The following is a 21278-nucleotide window of genomic DNA, read 5'->3' as shown; positions in this document are numbered from 1 at the left end:
ATGGTCTCCCATGGGCTACTTATCATGAGTCTGACTCAAAAATTAGTATAGTTTCAAGATATATAGGCCTCATCTTGCGCATTTTTGCGCCGAAGTCGTAATATCTATATTTTTGAAAATGGAGACGCCCTGTAGGCCATAAATCTACTTACAAATTGGGTGCCTGTTGTTAACATTATATTACAGAAAAATTAGTGATTTTAACTAGTTTTGTCAACCATTTCTACTATCCAATGTGAGTGGCTACTATTGTTAACATGTATATTAACCCTTTAACGACAAACGCCTTCAAATGAGTTTACATAAAAATAGTCGAAAACAAGAATTACGGAATTTCAAAACTGATAGCAGAAATGGATTCAACCACTCTAAATTAGTTAAAAACTCAGTTTTTAGCCTCATAAACCAGTTTTTATAATTTTGTCACAACTTTGTATGGAGAGGTGCCACTGTGTGATACAATCGAGCTAGTACTGTATACTTATAGTGGGTTGTACAAAGCATATTCTGTTCTTGTTACTTTTATGTTCGGTCACTCACTTAAAGGTTTATATATGAATGGCTGCCGTCCAAAAGGAGCTAACCCACATTTTTTTAACCCATTCATGTCCATGTTGTTTGTGGACAGCAACGTTTTTAAACAGCTATAACTGGCTCGCAAAAACAAGTAAGGCTAATAACTGTGACTATTTCATTTGAGCTTTAACAGTTACAAGGATCAGCCTTAGAGCTGAAGTTATTGCAATTAGTCTGATTGGATTCCGATTGAGCAGTGCCAGAAACAGTTTGCGTTGACAACGGAAAATTAATTTTTCATATATCTTCGTTATGGTGCAATATTTTTGAAAACTGATAAAACTTATCAATTTAGACTATCTTTGGCTACGTTTTCATTGCAATTGAACTATTGTAAATATTCTGAGAGAATTGTCTTGAGCATAGGAAGGTAAAAATTGAGTAGCTTCTAGCACTGCAAGGGAAGCACCTATCTTTATAAAAAAGACTTTTCGTGTATCTTGATCTCACCATTTTCAAGGAAAAATAATTTTGAAACTCTACATGCACTAGAAAAAAGTTGGGCATGAAAGGGTTAAGTGATCCTTGTGGACTGCCATTTGAGAAATTTGAAAATAATTTTTAGATCAAAGCAGTCAAAGGTGACCATGAAGATAACCCCAGTACTAGCTGGCGTCCAAAAGGGTGTAACCCCACGTTGTGTCTTATTAAAATTCGAGTTTTCTCGTTCGTTTTCCGAGGTTTTGAAAAAAAAATTATGTTGTAGCTCACATATCGGTAAATCGATATAATGCTACTTTTAGTTGGATTGCGTTGTATGTTGACGTTTCGGTCCAAACAGTCGTTCCTGAAGGTGAGTGTCGCTCACGTACTTGCTATGTACATTACAAGTCAAAAGTTTAAGTTCACCCTGCAATATTAATGTAATATTCAAAAAGCTATGGTTTTCTTATTGTTATTAATTATTATTATTTATAGGGTAAGGTGGGGCAAATCCGACCTAGTAAATGGTTTTGGCTGCAAAATGCTCATTTAACATCGGATCAAGTCGTTTTATATATCAAATTAAAGGTTAAACTCCTGGGCAACTTTCTATATATAGCTTTTTATTAGGATCTTTGAAATATCTTGTGATACAAGCGTTTTACAAAAATGTTCATTTTTGCTGTTTTCAAAAATGGTGGGGTAAACCCGACCCCCTATGTTTTTGGTTGATTTAGTGCAGCTATTATCCAAATTTTGTGGTTTTTCAATGATAAATCAATGAATGTTGTGTTATTAAATTGTAACATGAAGAAAATGGAGTTCAATGTCAATCTTGAAATGCTAAAATCACGAGCAGTAGCACGTAATGATATTCCTATTTGCATCGGAGCAATTCCTCGACGAATACTATAATCATCATGTTTTTGTGTCTTTCGTTTGTAATTATGAACCATTTTGCATAAAAATAATAAATAATAGCAATAAAAATATATTCCAATCTGAAAAATAAAAATTTTCTTAGCAAAAAAGCGGTCGGATTTACCCCACTATTTAGTGGTCGGATTTACCCCACCGCGTCATTTTTCATTACGATGCAATTAAAAAAAATATGAAAAAGGTTGAACTAATTCCTTCTATGCACTTTGTAGGACTTTAATCAAAGAATTTAAATCTACTTACATTTATTATGCAATCACTTTAACAATCAGAAATATCCTGTAGTCAATGATGCACAAAAGTCAAATCAAAAGTTCTAAAAACACACCTTTTGTCGTTTGAGCATCTCAATGTAGACTGATGAAATGCTGTCATACCACCATTATGATTATTTTCGATGCTCTACACGACAACATTGATATTAGTTCGCGTGGTGCTTCTGATTTTCGGTAACAGAGGGGGGTCGGGTTTACCCAACGGTCGGATTTGCCCCACCTTACCCTAATTATTTTTCGATCCATTTCTGTACGATAGACACATAAAATATGTAGTTTTTTTTACATTTCAATCATGAGATGATAATCTTAGAATTAGGTCAATTTAAATAGATATTTTTTCGACAGTTACGATTTTCAATATAAAATTTGTTCTACTTCCCTTTTAATAATGAAAAATTTAAAAAAACAATTCGGAATATAATTTTTAGAGTGAGCTCTTGTAGCACTAAGATGTTACACGTATTATGTACTCGACGCATCAAACGAATACAGCCTGTCATAACAAGATTGTTTGTGATCTACGCGTCAAAACTCCTCCTACACTCTGACCAGTAGCGTGAAGCACCATGATATAGTGAAGACGCACGTGCTTAACAAAGTCTACTGAGAAACCCACTCAATCATGTAAAATTCAAAAAGAAAGCAATTGGTTTTAAACTTTTGACTGGTAGTGTATGGCTATTTTCTATCTAATATATATTTCTTGCGCGAACAAATATTATGGGCAAAATATTTTTGGACAATTTTTTTGAAAAATGGCAATGAAAGTGTCATGTACTCTACATTGAAAGTTGACCGAGTAGTAAAGGTTCAAGAGAAAAATGATACAGTACGGTCGGAAAATTGAATTATTACCTTTCGCTATAGAGCTATGGTGTCTGTGAAAAAGGTGCTGTATAGCACTTAGCGCTTTATTTGGTTGAATCATACTAGTTCAGAATTCAGTCGCAAGGGCGGCGCTATTATCAACTTTTTATAAAGCTAGATAAAAATATGTTTTCGAAAAAGTTGTAAGTTCTATCATTTTAAATATGTCATCTGAAAATGCAAGCTTTGTAGGTTCTGTGTGTTTCGAGATGGAGTATGTTTTTGTTAAAAATAGAACTTGCAGATCATATTTTTAAAAATGCCCCATGTTTCAAAACTTATAGGACCTCAAAAGTTAGTATCTCCAGTTGATATTACTTATAATTACATGGTATAAAACTTTATCAAAGACACCATCTTCTATCTCGTTCCATGAAAAAGTTGAAAACAGCGCCACCCTAGCGTCTGAATTTCGAACAGATATGAAATTATCAGGAACTAAGACTCAGAACCGTTATTCCATTCCTGTTTCCATTACGGGAATTGTGTAGTTCGATTAATTATATCACAGGAAAGCTGCAATATCAAGGCACTGCTATTCAAAGCAGTAGTAACTAATCTCAAATCAAAAAAATACAAAATACACACAAGTAGTGGTGCGTAATGCACGTATCTGTTACAGATGTGATTGTGAAATCTAAAAAGTGAATATAAAGCCCATATTCGAATAAAGTGAAATGGAACAACCGCTTAGAACAGTGAAAAATTCTGTGCTAATTACATGTATAATACTACACAGAAAATTTGGTTTTTATATAGATAAATAAATGAGATTTGATGGCATATCTACCATGTTGCAATAACTTATTGTTCATCCTTTACCCAGAGCTGGTTAACTGTTGGCCGATTTGGTTTTGGAACAGAGTCTTTCCTGACTGAGGCTCGAACTTACGATTACTACTGGATTAAGAGACTTGCACCTTACTTTCTACACAGCTGGCCAAATAATATGCTTGATGAAACAAGCTTCCTATAGAGATCGTTTTGGCTACCGACATATGTGTATAGACAAATACCGAAAACAACCCAATTACTGAAAACTGTGACATTCCATTCAATAGCAAGCACCTTACGAATTTAACGGATCCAAGGTTTGTTTCAAGCTATGCTTTACCATCTTTATTATATTAACTATATTCGGCTCCCATTCACCAAAAGCGTGCAGCATCCGTTGACCTCTTACAGCAGCCCGAAAAATGACAGGAAAAACAAACTTCCCGTCCACAACCACAACGAAAAAATCTGCGAAATTCGTAAATTACCTGCACGCTTCGAGCTCATTGGATCCCGCCACAGTTGGCAACTCGCGAACGCAAAACCATTTAATCAAAACCACTCTAATTATGCATCGAAGAAACCCCATGAACATCATAAAAACTTAAAGTATACTGCTGTATTCATTCCTACCCCCTCCAACATCGACCCACTCGTGCACACATAAGGCACCGTTACACGGTACCAACAAACAAAAGGATTACACGACTGAGTCCCGCTCCCTCCCCATTTCTACAACTGATCGGCGGGAGGATGATCACGTCACAAGCACCAGACTAGTAAAACGAATTTCGTCGATGATGGTGATTAAACGAATATATTGACCGGTCGAAAGAACGAAACGCTGGACGATGGGTGGTTTTTACTTCCCCCTTGTTCACCACCACTCTAATGTTGCGACTTTAAAACTGGAGAGAAAAAAAATCTGGTTGTTCTTCATCAACAACGAATCAAAAGAAAAAAAATGGATCTTGCTGCTGAAGTCGAACGAACGTGTTGTGTACTTTACGGTATTTAATTAATTACACCACAATCCAGAGATTGATAGCGGGAATTAAAGGGAAACTGACGGAGCAGCGAAAAACGTTGCTTCATGCTGCTTGCTTGACTCTCGAAGCATACAAAAGAGGGATCAGTAAAGAATGTTGTGAGAATTGTGGGAAGAGCTGAAAAGTCCGTAATGTGCGAAAGCAAGCGGAGAAAAAAAAAGCACGGCAAAATCATAATTTTCCATGAAGATCCGTTTAATTACTTCATCAGGCTGTGAACATCATGAGCTGAGAGTTGTAGGTGGGGTGAGGTTTACTGTTAGGTTGGCTTATTTTCCGCGTGCTCCGATCATCCATGCGTTCGTCTGTGCGCAGTCTGGAAGCGAATATCTAGAACAATAACATCGAGTGAACTTTGGAGCGCCGTTCGTTTCGATTTGCTTTTGTAGCGTTTGATTCTGGGTGTTTTGTTATTTTGCACGAGTGCAGTTCACGAGCGAGGTACGAATGATTTCGGAAAACATGACGTGACGTAAGACAGGAGGTGATTCAACTATATCATGCTTTTGAAGTGACTATTGCTAATACTGTTAACACTGTAGATACAGCAGTTCTATATCATGTAACGGGTGTTCAATAAAAAATGAAAATTGTTTCAGTCTACATAACTACATAAAAACAAAACAAAATTTTAAGCGAATTCAGTATTTTTTATTACAAACATAATGTTTATTCTTCAAAAAACCGCCAATGAATATTGGAAAAGGGGCCCTGGTCCGCCGTACGATACAACTTAGTCGCCATGCTCTGACTAGAGCGCTGGACGGCACTGATGTCCATGTTCCAGATACAATTCCGGATCCTGGTGGTCAACTGCTTCGTATCCTTGGCCTGCCAGTTATTTTTGTACACCAGGGCACTGAGGGAGCCGAAAAAATGCTCACTGAGACGGTACTGGGGCAAGTTCCTTTCTTTCGGCACGTACGGTATCTTTTGCTGCTCCAGATATTCCAGCGTCTTCTTGGCGTAATGGGAAGACGCCTTGTCCGGTCAGAGGACATACTTCCAATCCGCATTATGTTCCTTTAAAAACTGTTGAAGAATTTTCTCAAGACGCTCCTCCTGGTACACTTGTTTATTGATGGCCAGACCGCTCGGCTTGAACCACGGCTTTGAAGTCCCTATGTTCGATATGGTAACTTTTTTTTCAAATTTATGCCTAAACTTATATTTTACTTCATGGGATGTGGCCGACTTGTGGCTGGAATAGTAACTGTTATTTCCTATATTGTGGGGCTTCGAGAGCGGAAAGTAACTTTCGTCGTTCAGCATGAACGACGTCCCGCGGTAGTTCTTCGTCATCCACCGATACTACGATTTCACGATCGCAATCTGCTCGTCCGTGTACTCGGGGGACCGAGTCTTTTTCCGACAGATTATGTCCTCCATCTTGAGGGTTCGGTGAATCAAGGTAAGGGAGCAGTGGTATTTTCGGCTGGCGTCATGCAAACTTGTTCCGTCCTTGTTGTCGACCAGCTTTTTCGACGCTTCATTCTTCTTCTTCGTCATTATCTTCGCCGGATGGCCGCTACACGCCCGGGGGTACCAGGATCCGGTAAACTGTACTTACGGACACGTGTTCGTCTTAAAAGTGGTCTACCGTAAACTTTTTTCCACGATGACCATGCGTTTCGTAAAACCGTACAACACGCTCGCGGAGTGCTTGCTGTTTCGATGCCATCTTCGATTGCACTGACAGCACTAGAGCGAAAAGCCACTCATTTCCAGCGAGTCCAGAGAGCAAATCTCTTGGAGGGAAAAAATACGCTCTTTATTTTAGTTGCAGAAAGGTATTGAAATCATTTTCATTTTTTATTGAACACCCGTTAAATTGCATTCTAACGACATAAATTTTGCCAATCTAAACATGTAAATATTATTATTACAGTTTCTAACTTTTTGACACTTTACTAACCTTTTTATTTTTCTATTCTTTCCAGGTATGCTGCTGTAAACAGTAAAAAAGTTTGAACAAACAGCTGAGTAACACGAAAGCTCATTTTCAGTCGAAGGACAGGATTTATGACAAAGTATTCCACAAACTGGTGATTAATTCATATCACTATTAAACCTTCCCCTTAATATTGCTCCTTTGTTTCGTCTGCATAACCTATTACACGGATATTTGTGCTTTTCAAATGACCTAGAGATCTCATCAAATCGAACACAAAATAATATATGAAAGTTGTCGTATACCCACAAAACCTTGATTTATAAAAAAACTATTTATCGAAACTTTCGGCACTAAAAAATTTTCTGTGCTGGAATTTTAGAGCCTATTTTGTGTTTTAGAAAGGAGATGAAATGACCTTTCCAACGGTATGCTATGTTCTGTTCGTTTGTAAAAAATACTCTGCGGCTTTGGAGCATCAATATGAAAATAACCATTATTTTGCGATTTTTTAATGAAATTTATGAAAATTTGTCAACATTTTTTTAAGGAGTGTCTTCATTTTAATATAATGTTTCTAATTTGGAAACATTTTTCAATTTTCAATCGATTTTTATGGTAAATAGTTAGTTAGTCCCTAAATAAAAATAAAATTTTCATTTTTTTCATAACAAAATCACAAAATAATGGTTAATTTTATATGGTTGTCCCAAAACCGCGCAGCATTTTAACCAAAAGAGTAATTTCTCATTCTTTCCAGAACACCCAAAAAATCGAAAATCGGTTGAAAACTGACCACGTAGAAAATTTTTAGTCCCGAAAGTCCTGAAAAATAGTGATATCATTTTGTTCTACTACATTTCGTAGAAATGTATATTAATCTATTTACTACTAATACTATTTAGAAGGCTCCGCTGATAAAGATTCCATATTATTGTTATTGTATTCGAACTAAGGTCAAAAGGGTTCCGTTAGATTTCTGAGATTTTTTCACATTAGAAAAACTACAAAATATGTATGATTTGCATCACGGAGCAGAAAAATCATTAAAAATAGGGGATTTTGGTGCCAAAATGACCCAGTATCCCACTTTCCCGTATTTTTCAAGAAACAAATATATCTTCATTCAAATACTTAGATTATTTCCGTTCAAAAGAGGTATAAATTGTAATTTTCTGATTGCTACTTCAAAAGTTATAGCATTTAATGTATTTTTCCTCCATATTTTCCCATAGTACCAATTTCAAAAAATTTCAAGCGAAGTGGGCAGGGGTCTGGAATTGTCCAAATGATGTGAAATTTGGCATCTGAGCTTACTTTGACATTTGTCACAATATGAGAGGGGGGGCCTTTGAGAATTCAAAAAAAAAGTTTTTTTTGCAATGCCATTGTAGATGGCATTAGAGTGGTTTTTATTGTTAGAGTATTCCCAAAATTATTTTCTTAATGTTGGGAGATAGAATATTGCAGTCTTCAGCAACATTGTAGAGAAACTTATACCAAGCAACGTTGCCAAAAAAAATTATTTTATAGCTTTTTTAAAAAAAGCAACTTAGGATGTTCCTAACAAAAATTGTTTTTTTGCACTAACTTGTTTTCTTTATCGCTCGTAAACGAACAATTTTTAAAGCTCAACGAGACATTTTTTTCATAATAGAAGGAGCACTTTTAGACCCGAAGTTATGAACAATATTGAATAAAAATATATGTTTATATTATATATCATTTATATCTAAAATTGGGGCAAACGAAATTAATTTCTAGTCAAGCGTATGCAAATTGTGTTTCCGTTTTTTGGAGCTAGCGTCAATCCGGCGCTAGCTTAGTGCTGTCACTAAGATAGTGTCGAATTCTGATGAGACGAAGTCGAGACGCAAATTCCATAACTGATTTAGTTATAGGTTTTGTGGTCTTCACGCGCAAAGATGGTATTAAACAATTCTCTTCTTAATGGAGAAAAAATAATTTTTGCCTAAATTGTTTTCCACTAAGGAGAATTATAGCAAAGTGCTTTGAATCATTACACGACCATAACCTTGTCTTAGGCCTTTAATATTTCGGTCACAGCCAAGAACCGTTCGGTCAGGTCTTTCGAAATCTGATTCAGAGATTCAGCTATTTTGTTTTTGGCCGAAAGAAGACAACGAAGAAGAGTTCTTAAAGTTTTTTTGGTCATGGGGAAGCCTTGGGAGTCGATTCCACCTCCATTTGGCCGTCCGGGGAGGAATCAGCAACCGTGCTGACAGGAAAAGCATGTGTCAAGAAAGATAAATATCACATATCCTTAAATTGGTTTTCCACGATCCACCAATCTAGCTTATTTAGATGGTTATTGTTTAATTCTCAATGCGCGAACAAAGAGCTGAAGAATGTAACCTTGGAAAAGACACAAAGGAAAACGATATTAAAAACCACCGGAACTGTCTGAGAGTTACAGGACGATTGAGTTATTGAAAACACTTAAGTGAAGAATAAAAAAATATAAAATGTTCAAATTCTCCGTCGTTCGTGAATGGATTTCAACAATCTATAGCTTGTTAGAAAGGCATTTTCATTAGCGTAATAAAATTGCTTTGTTTGAAAGTTTTATTGCTAGAACATGTCGTTATATGATTAAATCACCCATATCCCAGAAAGTAAACAACATAAACAAAAATATTAGCTTCAAATTGTGACGTTAGGCTTTTCGCTTGTAACTAGTTTCATTAAGATCGATTCAGCGATTGCTGAGATAATTGCATGACATTAATGCTCATGCACACAAGCACACACACATACATTGTATCAATTTGTCGAGCCAAGTCGATTTGCATATGGGACTCAACCCTCCGAGTCTTGTAAAAAGTTTTCAAAGCAGAGAATGCGGTTACTAAGCATTGCGTTTATCCAACCCTCATGACCGCGTGTTCCACAATAGACTGGAGCGACACATTACTGACATCAAAATGATCGAAAAATATATATTTATGGTTCAGTTTCATTTGGAACCTGCCAATTTCCCAGCTCATGCGAAATTTTTATAGAGCAAAGCGTTATGTCTAACACCTCCTCTCTCTCAGACCTCGCAAAAGTTGGTCGGTTTCCCACATTCAGAATATGGAGATTTTTTTTTTTCATTTCGTTTATTTGATAGGCACAAATGCGTTAGCTTGGCGGCACCAAATTCTTCTGTTTTTGCATTTTGGATATTTTAAAACTAGGAGGTTACAATGTTGAAATATTTTTTATGAAAGAGAAAAATTTTACAGCTATCTTAAGACTAAAAATAAGATTCTATATACAAGAGAGGGGACAAAAAAAAATTTTATGAAAAATTTTAAAACAAGGAATTCAATAGTAATAGTTTTTAGGAAATATTTACAGTTATCTTAAAACTAACAATATAGTTTGGTACACAAAAGGGGGAACAAATATTTATGAAAAATTTCACCGGTGTTTTAAAACTAGGGATACAATTCTATTTACAAGATGGGGGACAATAGTTTTAACAAAGAGGTAAAATTACAAATATCTTAAAACTAGGAATACGGAATACAAATTTGATTTTTTATCGGAGACTTATGCTTGGTCAAGATATTTAGAGGGGGGATTATTTCCAAAATCGGTGTAGAGGCAGTTGTATCAAGGACAGGGGAGAGAATGCGTAGATGGTGACCGGGTCTATGGAGATTTGTTCTACTTATATACTCCATCACTTCAGAGCCTCTCATATTGATGTCTGAGCTGCCCCAAATGATGTGATGAGCGTTTGCTCACATGTCAACGCCAGGTAAAAAACACACGCTGTACTCATCCTCCGTATTACAGTGCTGTTCCTCAGCCGCACTATGTGCTCCGAAAAACTTCAGCTACCTCATCCCTTACAAAACAAGAACCTAAGCTGCTTTCGCCGAGCATTGCCCGTCCGTGAGCATTCAATCCACTGTCCAAAGCAAGTACTGTTGGCAAAAATGTGAAGAACCAAATCCGGAGCACAAACTCCCGAATCATTCCAGTTCTGCTGTTCAACTCTTGTTCAGTCCAGTGGTAGCACGAGAAGGTACAATTTCCAGAACACAACATTTACTTCAACAAATTTTCTTTACTCACGACACTTAATTGGATAATACAATCCTATTTTTTTCATTTTTTTGTAATGACACCCATCTGCAAACAAGGATATTGCGTCTCTCACACCCCAATCAAAGCCCATTCTTCGCAGGTATATTACGGCACGGATATCGATCCACGAAAGGCATGTCGAGAGAAGAGGAATAAAATACAAAACGAACTTCAACACTGGTCATGCTAATTCCTACAAATGAAGGAAATTGCATCTGAAAAGAATGAAAACAACTCGTCGATTATCCAGCAGTAAATTGTCTATTGGACGCTTAAACAACACGGGAATGGAGTGCCTATGGCGCCTTCAGATCGAAAGAACTGGGAGGTCATAACAAAAACGATGGTTTACCCAACGTCTGGCGAACGTTATCACTAGTTGAAATACTCGCATTGCTTTAGCAGAATATGGAACGATCGAGCCTTTCTTCGTGAATTAGCCCGGAAGAGAGAAAAACTCAAACTTATTCATATCAAAGCCAACGAACAGTTCGTGATGGCTCAAGTAGACCCGATCGAGTCCGTACTACACCAAATTCTAGATTACTTGGAAGTGATAGAGGTCCAGGAGATTTTCTTGAAGCCGGTGAACACGGACAAACAACAAGGACACCAGGTTCTACCTCTCCAAGCTCTTTTGAAGTTTCATCAGATAATTTTACCAAAGGTGCTCGTAAATATTAGAAATACTTTCGATTATTTCATCGAACAATTCGTTCGACTAATGAAATCGATTCGTAACAAGCCAACGAAAGTGGTCGTTACGAAAAACTCGTAATAAAAATAAAAGTTTTTTTTCCATGGAACTACGAATGAAAAATCACATGTATGAAAAATTAACATATTTTATGAAAATTGTCTATACGAAACTAATTTTTAGCGATTTATGAACACATTCTATTAGTCATTTTGGACAAAAATGCATATGGTACTGTTATACTTTGATGGGCAGTATTTCACTAGAACTACGAATGATTCATCATATATACGAAAAATTCGTATATTTTATGAAAATTATCTGTACGAAACTAGTTCTTTGCGATTCACGAATATATTCTCTCAGTGTAAGACTCGGCCCTTCGAAAGTTAAAGGAATTCTATACATTTCTTTTTAGAAGAAATTTAAAACAAATATCTGACTAACATTCCTTCCTTCCCGGCGTCAATATTGCGAAGTATGTGAAGATCCATACAGATTTCATAATGTGAAACATCATGTTATTCCCAAGTGTATTGTTTCAAACGATCATTTTGAAATTTTAATCGATCCTATTCTATACCGTAGTAACAATCACGGACGATCTCTTATGCTTATTTATTTATTCAATCTTCGGCAGATAGTCAAAGAGTTCGGAAGTTTCGTTAAATTTGCGGCAACATCTATCTACCGGAATATTCTGGCCGTATGCTGTACGGTGCCTAGGAATACTTTAATGCGGTCGCTTTCTTATAACACGAGGAGGAACAAACAAATTAATCCTTGAAAGAGTATCGGGACAGTCGATATTGCTCGACAACATATCGAAAATTAACATTCTTTGCAAGAAAGGACGACGTGACTCTAGCGTTGGTAAATTTAGCAGCATACATTTATTTTTATACGGTGTCAGACGGATAGGGTCGTTCCATGGCAGTTTCCTTAAAGCAAACCGTACCAAGCTTCTTTGAACACGCTCCAATTGATTGCTTTGTACGGCGTTTTGCGGTGCCCATACTCGTACAACGTACTCCAAAATGCTCTAGACCAGTACGCAGTATATAGATTTCAGAGTGTAGAAATCAGCAGTGTTTCGTTTCAAAAAAAACCAATATTGCAAAAGCTATAGCCGTTATCGCTGTGATGTGGTCGGCAATGCGAAGTGTTCTGTCGAATAACACTCCCAGGTCACGGATTGATTCAACGCTTTCGATGACACACGCTTGAAGGGTATATTCGCAGCACAGAAGAGTTGTCGAGCACCCGAAACTTATCACCTTACTTTTATCGACGTTGATCTGCATTCCATTCAGCGAGCATCACTCTTCAATATTGACTATATCCTCTTGGAGCACAGCTGAGTCGAATCTCGAAGCAATTGAGCGAAAGATTTTCAAATCATCAGACTCGATGCGGATGCAGAGATCGTTGATGAATAATATAAAGATAAGTGGCCCTAGGTGACATCCTTGAGGGACACTGGTTGGTGTTTCATATACGCTTGAGCATGTGGTGCCAATTCTAACAAAAGCGGATCGGGGGGTGGGCGTAGCGTATTGGTAAATCGATTGCCTTGTACGCAGCGCACCTGGGTTCGAGTCCTGACCCCGCACATAGAGTTAGAAATTTTTCATAGGGGATTTTCCTAACCCGAAGAGGCGAATGACCTTGAGGTTAAAACCTCTATAATCGAAATAAAAAAGCGGATCATTCAGAAGGGTAAGATTGTAGCCATCTAGTTATGTTATGCGGCCCTTGTCGAATGCTTTAGCGAAATCAAAATATATTACATCAACTTACTGGCGTTTCTCGACGGCTGGAACTAGAAAACATGTGCACGTTATCAAGTTCGAAGTGGTCGAACGTTTCTTTACAAAGCTGACGTTCATCAATAATGTGCGAAGATGCAGTGTGCAAGGCATTGTAAGCAAACTTTTCCAGAAATTTGGCCAGACAATTCAGACGCGAGATCCCACTATAGTTTTCAATATTATGAGTATTTCCTGCCTTATGCATAGGAACTATAGCAGCTACTTTCCACACACTTGGGAAAACATTTTCGGTGATCGAGTGCTTCAAAATATTGCTTACTGGTGCGGAAAGCCCTCGGGTGCAATGTTTTATGAACAAAGGGTAATTCAGACCTGGCCTTTTCGACGGGTCAATGTTGTACAAAGCTCTCAAAACATCGGCATCATTTACATTAGGGCGGGGGAGGCTGATATAGGTTGGCAATGTTTCAAGGTAGTCTTGCGATGAGTAGACAGGAGGGCTGGTAAATACATCTCGGAAATGATCTGCAAAAAGATCAACCGACTCGGCTGCGAACTGTGAACATTTATCTCGAAAATAAACATTTTCTAGAATACCCCGGACAGTCTTCCCAAATGAATATCGTACACAATGTTCGCTCTGGTTCTGTGCTCATATCAAACCCACACTTCGTGTACGAACTTAAACATGCTATTTCGTACCAAAATACGTGCACATGTTAGCCTGCACAACCGAACCCCATGTATGTACACGGTGTGCGTACACATAGGTTCGTGGACCAATTTTCTCCTTCTCACTCTCATCATCACTAGCGTTGACTCTTTTTGCCTTGTGCGAATCGTTCTCGTGTACGCACCCGGTGTATGTACACGGATGTTTCGACATTGTTCGCTTAGGTTCGATGATCGAGGTGAACTTGTACATCGAGACGAAGCATGTTTGAGGTTGAACGCGTACACGAAATTTTGTACACAGGTACAAACTTGTCGATGTTCATGGGAAGTCTACCCCCGAAACGTCTTCTGCTATTTATAAGCTTCCATATTGTCGATGGATTATTCCGCAGGTTGCATTTGACTTGGTTGAGACACTCACTGATAGCTGTTCCGAGCTGTTTCATATTGCAGCTCAATTTGTCGAAGAATAACTTCCGGAGTACGTTGCGCAGCCGGCCAGGCTCAGCGTTCCACCACGGATACTTGTCATCTGCTTTTTTAGTGGTACGTTTTTATGAACATTGCAGCGAAGAATTCCATATATGGCCTCGCAGAACGCCGAAACTGCCTGATCTAACTCGTTTCCATGCAGTATATCACGCCAATTGACTGCACCAATTGCCGATCAGACTCCATCGATGTTGTATCGAGTAAAATCAAAGTTGAGGTCATCATTAGTTGCATCAGAATCGTCGCCGTCGTTAGAACACGCGTCAAATCTTAAACAAAGAGCTTATGATGAGAGTCTACCTTAAGTATAGATATCGGATGCTCGCTCAGTTCGAACACGTTCGTGTCGTTGACGAAGGCTTGATCGAGTGTCCGTCCGTTCACATTGTTGAGAGAGCAGATTTGATATAAACCATCAGAGACCAAAGTTTCTGTGATGGCCGTCTCTTACTCCGATGTCGCATTTTCTGGAATGTAGACTTAAGATCGTCATCGAAAGACCAAGTAGAGATGAGGAAGGTTGTGATCACCAACAACAAGTACATTATCTCGCCTGCTTGCTTGGTCAAGAATGCTCTGAACCTCGTTATGCAAATCGAGATCACCGTTCGGCCTCAGATAAATGCAGCAAAAAAATAACGACCGACCTGGCAGGGAAACGCGTACGACCGCCTCTTCCAATCATTCACATCCAGGCATTTTTAGTTCAGTTGCAGCAAGATTTTTCTTAATCGCAATAAGAACACCACCTCCGCGGCGTAGATGGCTGGTAGAAGAATTGCGATCGCAACGATTAATAGCGTAGTTCGTCGTAAGCTCGGAATTTAATATATCATCCCGTAGCCAGATTTCGTTGAGAACAATAATATCGTAATCGCAGGAGGTAAGGGCAAGCAAGAAGGTCTGAGTTTTTGTTCTCATTCCACGGACGTTCAAATAGTAGACGGACAGGAAATCTTCAGAGGTCAAGTGTGTGGTATGAATGGATCCGATGAGAATCGGAGCTTACTTGGATGTTAGCGGCGTCTCCGCAGCGATCAGGGGTGAAATTGGGTTCTGACCGGCTCGTCCTGTAGCCTCAAATTCGCAATTGAATACCTATCGACCATGTATTCGCTGACACAGCTTTTGCCTTAAAACTAACTGGCATGCTCATCTTAAAGGATACATAGCTCAGGGTGCGCACTTCTCTGCCGTGATCATGATCTTATTTAAATTTAAATATTTAATCTTTTTTTAAATTTACCACGAGCAAGAGAAAATTGAACTTTGAAATAATGGTATCGCCGGAATTTCAATTAGAGGTGCAATCTTTGAAGCAAGTTTTATGATTTAATTATTCATGTCATGTGTCAAACTCAAATTGCTGGCAGGTAAGATCATTAATAAAATCAGCTAGCATTACTAGCACGGACAAATCGTGACCCTGCTGGTTTCTAATTGTAGCACTTGTAAATGTACCCTGTTACACATTTTGTAGGCCAATGGTAAATCAATGTTTTGATCTACCACAGCTTCAGTTGACGTCTTAGCTCTTGTTAACCTGCTTGATCTGTTTTTAAGCAGGCAATTAATGCAATTAATTTGCTGTCTTCTGTGAACACGGCTTTGAGAATTCCTAATGCACCACGGTGCAGCTAATTCTGCAAAACAACATCCAAGCATTAATGTGACACCGTTCGTTCCACAGCCGCCACCACCACCAGATCGGCCACAAGAACAGAATGACATGTAAGTGTCGTCGTATCTTATTCTAACACGCTTCTAACGAGTAGGTATACCTACTCGAACCGGTCGAACCTCCCGCGAACGCAGCAGTTGTATGCAGGCTGCCGGGTGGTGTTATGGTAAATAAAAATGCAGCAAAACCCACCACTTGCTCCCCCCCCCCCCCGTCCCACAGTGGTCCGTCAACTTTTCATGTGTGACCAAGGTTAAGTTGCCCAAGAGGCGTTCATAGACACATAGACCTTTATCCGTCGTTTGGAAGTGGCCGGTAAACGGTTGTTGGTCGCATGACAAGTTGCCTGCGTGACACGAGGAACGAGCGGTGCTGGTCAAGACACGGCCGTCTCGCGTCTTAGTTTCGCGGTGGTGGATCGTGGCTCATTCGATCAGTAGAGCGGTGATACAATGATATGCATGCATGTGTGCAAATTTGCATATTGTAGAGCTCGAAAGGTACCGAATAAGTAGGAGGAGGAAAGAAGAAGACGAAGAAAATGTTTTGTTGCACTTCATAATGATAGATTTGAATGAATTATAGTGAAACTTTATGGACCTTAGACAGGATTGATTATTATCTTTCAAACATCAATAGGTTTAAAAAGTTCTCTAGAAATCTACCAAATCAGATCTTTGTTAGAACTGAAACCAATTCGAGAGGAAAATATATCTACCAATAAACATCCTTCTTCTAATGTTAATGCCACTGCCAACCACATTAGCATTAGATCAGCTTATTGAATCAGCAAAACCAACACTCGGAAAAAGCAAAACCGGTCATAAAAAGAACACTTTGCAAGTCGGTCGCAGCGAGAATGCACTATTCTGCATGGCGAGCGACCAAAAAGTGTGCATTTTGTCGTACTACCACGGTGTAGCCAGGAGGGTGGCTATAGGGACCGTCTCCGCAGCGGCAGCAGCAGCAGCAGAAGCACGAACAAGCAACGAACCCCGGTAAAGGAGTGATCAACGAGTCACTGATGCAGTTGCACTGCGGCTGCTGGCCTTGATTTGTGAGAACAGAGGCCAACTCGAAGTTGATGGTGTTGAAAGTTTCTTTATGATGTGTTTTTGCCGTTTACCCCATGGTGCCGGAGGCAGGCTGGTTAGCATGAATGGTGGTCGATCGAGGCTTGGAAACCTTGAAACGGTTAGATTGGCTGTTTCTTTTTGTGCCTGATGGCAAAAAATCTAGGCATTTGAATTGCAATTGAATGGAAGAAACAAATCTGCAACTGCATCTGGCGCGCATGATTAATGGAGACGCACGGTAGTTTATTATCATCTTTGCAATTATGGATTTTTTTTTCTATTCTACGGTTGAGCTAACTCGCACGGTTCAATGCTATGACACCCGACTGCACGTCTGTCCGGGTCGGGTTCTTGAGCCGACTTCTTGTGGGTTCTGACGATCCGTTAGCTGCAGCAAAGACCGAGATTTATGTCACACATTCAATTCAAGTCCCGGCTTCGAGTGCACGACTAATAAATCTTACCCCAAGACAATATCGATGGATCACACGGTTTGAGTAATGGCGGTCCAAATAAGAGCGGACGGTCGGCTCTCAAAAACCCTCGGCTGCCCACAATGACTGCCATTCCGATGTGTCAAACTAAAAGTAATAGATTTGCCAATCGACACTTTGTTGTTTTGCGTTGGTACCGTTCAGTGAAGACAAAGCCACTGTAATTCAAACAACAGCGTGCTTCATAAATATGCATAAATGAATTTCCAATTTTGGCCATAAATAAACAAACAAACCATCCAATTGCTTGGGAATCAAAACCAACTACGTCGTGATGGAGCACACGGGCAACGGTTCTTTTCTGTCCACGGGGCTTGGCCTATCGTCGTGGCACGTACGAGAACCGTGTGGTGGCGCCTGCAGAGTTGCCCAAAATAGGAGTTGGGCACTGTGAACGTGTTTGTGCATGATTGTCAAAGTGTTCTAGCTCCCTTGCCCAACTCATCGTGAACATGATGGATATTGAATGACTGCAGGCGCGTACTGATAATGATTGTCGACGATATTTGCTTTGGAGTTATGAAAAAAGCTAATCAGTTTTGATCCACGTGATTCCAAGAACAGGTTTTATATTATTGGATTATTGGTGCGTATTGTGGAAAATATATGATCCATGTCTCATAAACCAGTGCACAGTGGGCAAAAAGCGACCACCAGGGGCGATTAGCTAGTCGCCGCTGGATTATTATCATAATCGATTTATCAAAAGTTGCGGAATCTAATTAGAAATCAAACGTAATTAGTTTGGTTCACTGCAAGCATGTGTGGTCGGAGTTACTAGGGCGTGAGTACCCGGAGTACTGTCAGATTGATGGTAAAGAACTAAAACAACCAAAATATTCGACTTAGTTCTTTTTCATTTCAGTTTCTAAATTTCGTGATACGATAAGCTGTTTGTTCGAGAATTCTGGATATGGACGACTTTCTTGGAGCAATGGAAGTTTAGGAATCCCAAAGGCATCAACAAACCTTGGTGCAAAGGGGTGGATGAGGGTCGTGACTTCATTTGGTTGATATCTTGGGTCATGTACAATCATTATACGTTGAATGCCCATTTCTGGCGCATCGAGGTCGTGGAGAGAGGTTTCTGCGCGTGTGGTGACGGTTATCGTGACATTAAACATGTTGTCTTAGTGTTCTAGCGCCAGATCTCCGTGAAACGAATCCCTTCGGCCTCGTTCCAGTTCGAGATATCCGTCTTGCTTATATGTCTCTTTTGGTTGATATACTAACAGCTACCTTTTAATCTGGTCCCAAAAGAGTTCCGGGGCTAGTTGGCGGTGTTTTCAGTTTTCAATTTTTACCGCTTTGATGTGGGTATATCTTGCAAAATAAAATACGCGGCATGAAAGAGGAGACTGTTGGAAACATCTTTGATTTTTTATTAAGTGATTGATGCATTGTCTCCATTTTTAGAGACAAAAATATGTGACGCGGAAAACCCGCCAACTTACCTCGGCCCCGGGGTAAGTTGGCGGTATGTGTGGATGCGCCAAAAATTAAGCAATCAAATGGAGATTCAATTACTTCAAGGGTCCTTTTGGAACGTGCTGAATGTCTTTTCAAGAAAACTGTATATTAACCGATATTTGCTATTATACTTGCCTCGCCTACTTGCCCCATGTACAGCATCGCCAATTAACCCCAACCGCATATTTTATTAAAAACTATTTAAAAAATAACTTTTGTTTGTGGATAGATGTAAGATCCATACGGATACTGAAAGCTCCTTTCACGCGCTATCGAAAAATATAATCATTCAGGAAATAGATTGAAAATCACCCTAAATAACACAAAATATTCAAAATTTAGAAAATTTACTTGGTATCCTCAAAAACACAATAACTTCCACCAACCAAATCGTTTAGCAACAAAAACACATTGGATGATGGGTTTCACATAACTTGAGGTACACAAAAAAGGCAGCGCTATATGTTTAATAGAAACAGAGAAAAAGGGATTCAGCCAACTTACCCCAACCACCAACTGGGCCCGGGCTCCCCTAATACAAAAAAGTTAAGATGCTTTATTCAAAGCTTTTCTAAGTATCCCTTCAGATCCCGCTATGAGTTTTATATGTATCGATAGAGAATAGATTGCTGAACAAAAAGATTGTAAGTTTAATTGATATTCCCAAGCAAATACGCATGGATTCAAACACCACATAGCCCCTTGAAAAGACCTTAAATATAGTCCGTGACAAAATTCACAACCATCAAGACACCATAAAATGGTCTCGATAACCCATAAATACACCAACATATGGTATTTTATATGGGATCTACCAGACCATGGTGATGGTTTTTTCATGGTTTGAACCCATTTCAAATCCCAAGACCATAGAGGTATTATGGGCTTTTCGTTTGCTCGGGTTACCTGCTACGCGCCGAATATACAAGCCTGTCAAAATGTTGTACAGTTCCACTGGAGGAATTTCTTGTTTTGATTCGATTGTTTCGGATATAGTGGACGCGTAGCATATCGTGGGAGTTGAAGTCTTTTAGAACCAGCTGAGGTGCGATGTATATGGAAACAATATCAATAATAGTCATGGGTGAGTCTCGACTTCGTCTCATCATAAACCGACACTAACTTTTTCTGGATCCTGGCGAATTATATTAAAATTGTGGAAGATCTACGTCGGAAGTTTACTTGGTTTTACATAATGCAAATGCATTGTGTAAAACCTAGGAAAATAATAGGACTGACGCACTTACGTCGGTTTTGCACCCATCAAGGGATATTCTTAGGCATTTACGAGGAAGCTTAAGAGAGGAAATGATGCTCCTTTTTAGAATATTTATAGGCACATTTGAATATGTTCCCACAATGGGGACAGGGACGAATGACTACAGAGTTAAAGTACCCCCAAATAAAATTATCCATCCATCCCACAATGGGATTGTCAGAATCTTGCCGTGACCGGTGGTGCAGCCCTTTTTAGCATTTCCTCTCAGAGCGTTCCTCAAACGAATGCTTCAATTTTTCACCGTATAATTTATATGTGGCATATGTCGACAGTTGATGAGGAGTCTCTTCACAGAAGCAAAACTTTACATAATTCTCTCCGCATTTTCCACACCGTGTCTTGTTTCTACAATGGGTAACTCTATGGCTCCATTGTTTGCAACGGCGCGCAGAACAAACAGGCGAACAGGTAAACCAGCTCCGTTAAAAAAAAAACAAAGTTTGGAAGAACAGATCTGGCGAAAGGCTGAACGCAATTGCTTGCATACTGACTGACTAAAGAGACTGAAAAGAGCGAACTTTATATTTCGTAATTGAAGCCCCTCTCGGAGACTACACCATTAATCTATACTTCCAGGCAGGCACGTAGACACAATACTCCTTCGAACACCCCCGAATGTTTTTCAGATAAATCACGCGATATATCGATGATGATCCAGGGGCCGGTTGTATTAACCCATTATATCCCAGGGGTTTCAAAAAGTGAGCCAAATGCAGTGATATCTTCAATTCCATCAAAAAATGT

At 39.1% G+C, this 21278-nt stretch overlaps 1 protein-coding gene across 1 annotated transcript in view; it reads left to right on the top strand.

Moving 5' to 3' along the window:
- LOC131679830 (probable serine/threonine-protein kinase roco5) overlaps positions 1 to 21278 on the top strand; it is a 567409-nt gene that overhangs the window by 364667 nt on the left and 181464 nt on the right. The window contains exon 6 of the mRNA XM_058960578.1: positions 6847 to 6951. The gene's annotated coding sequence lies outside the window, so the exon portion shown is untranslated. The remainder of the gene's footprint in view (positions 1 to 6846; positions 6952 to 21278) is intronic.

The sequence above is a fragment of the Topomyia yanbarensis genome, chromosome 2 (genome assembly GCF_030247195.1).
Source record: "Topomyia yanbarensis strain Yona2022 chromosome 2, ASM3024719v1, whole genome shotgun sequence".
Taxonomy (NCBI): Eukaryota; Metazoa; Arthropoda; class Insecta; order Diptera; family Culicidae; genus Topomyia; species Topomyia yanbarensis.
Note: the sequence above shows the minus strand (reverse complement) of the source record. Positions and strands in the feature narration are given on the sequence as shown.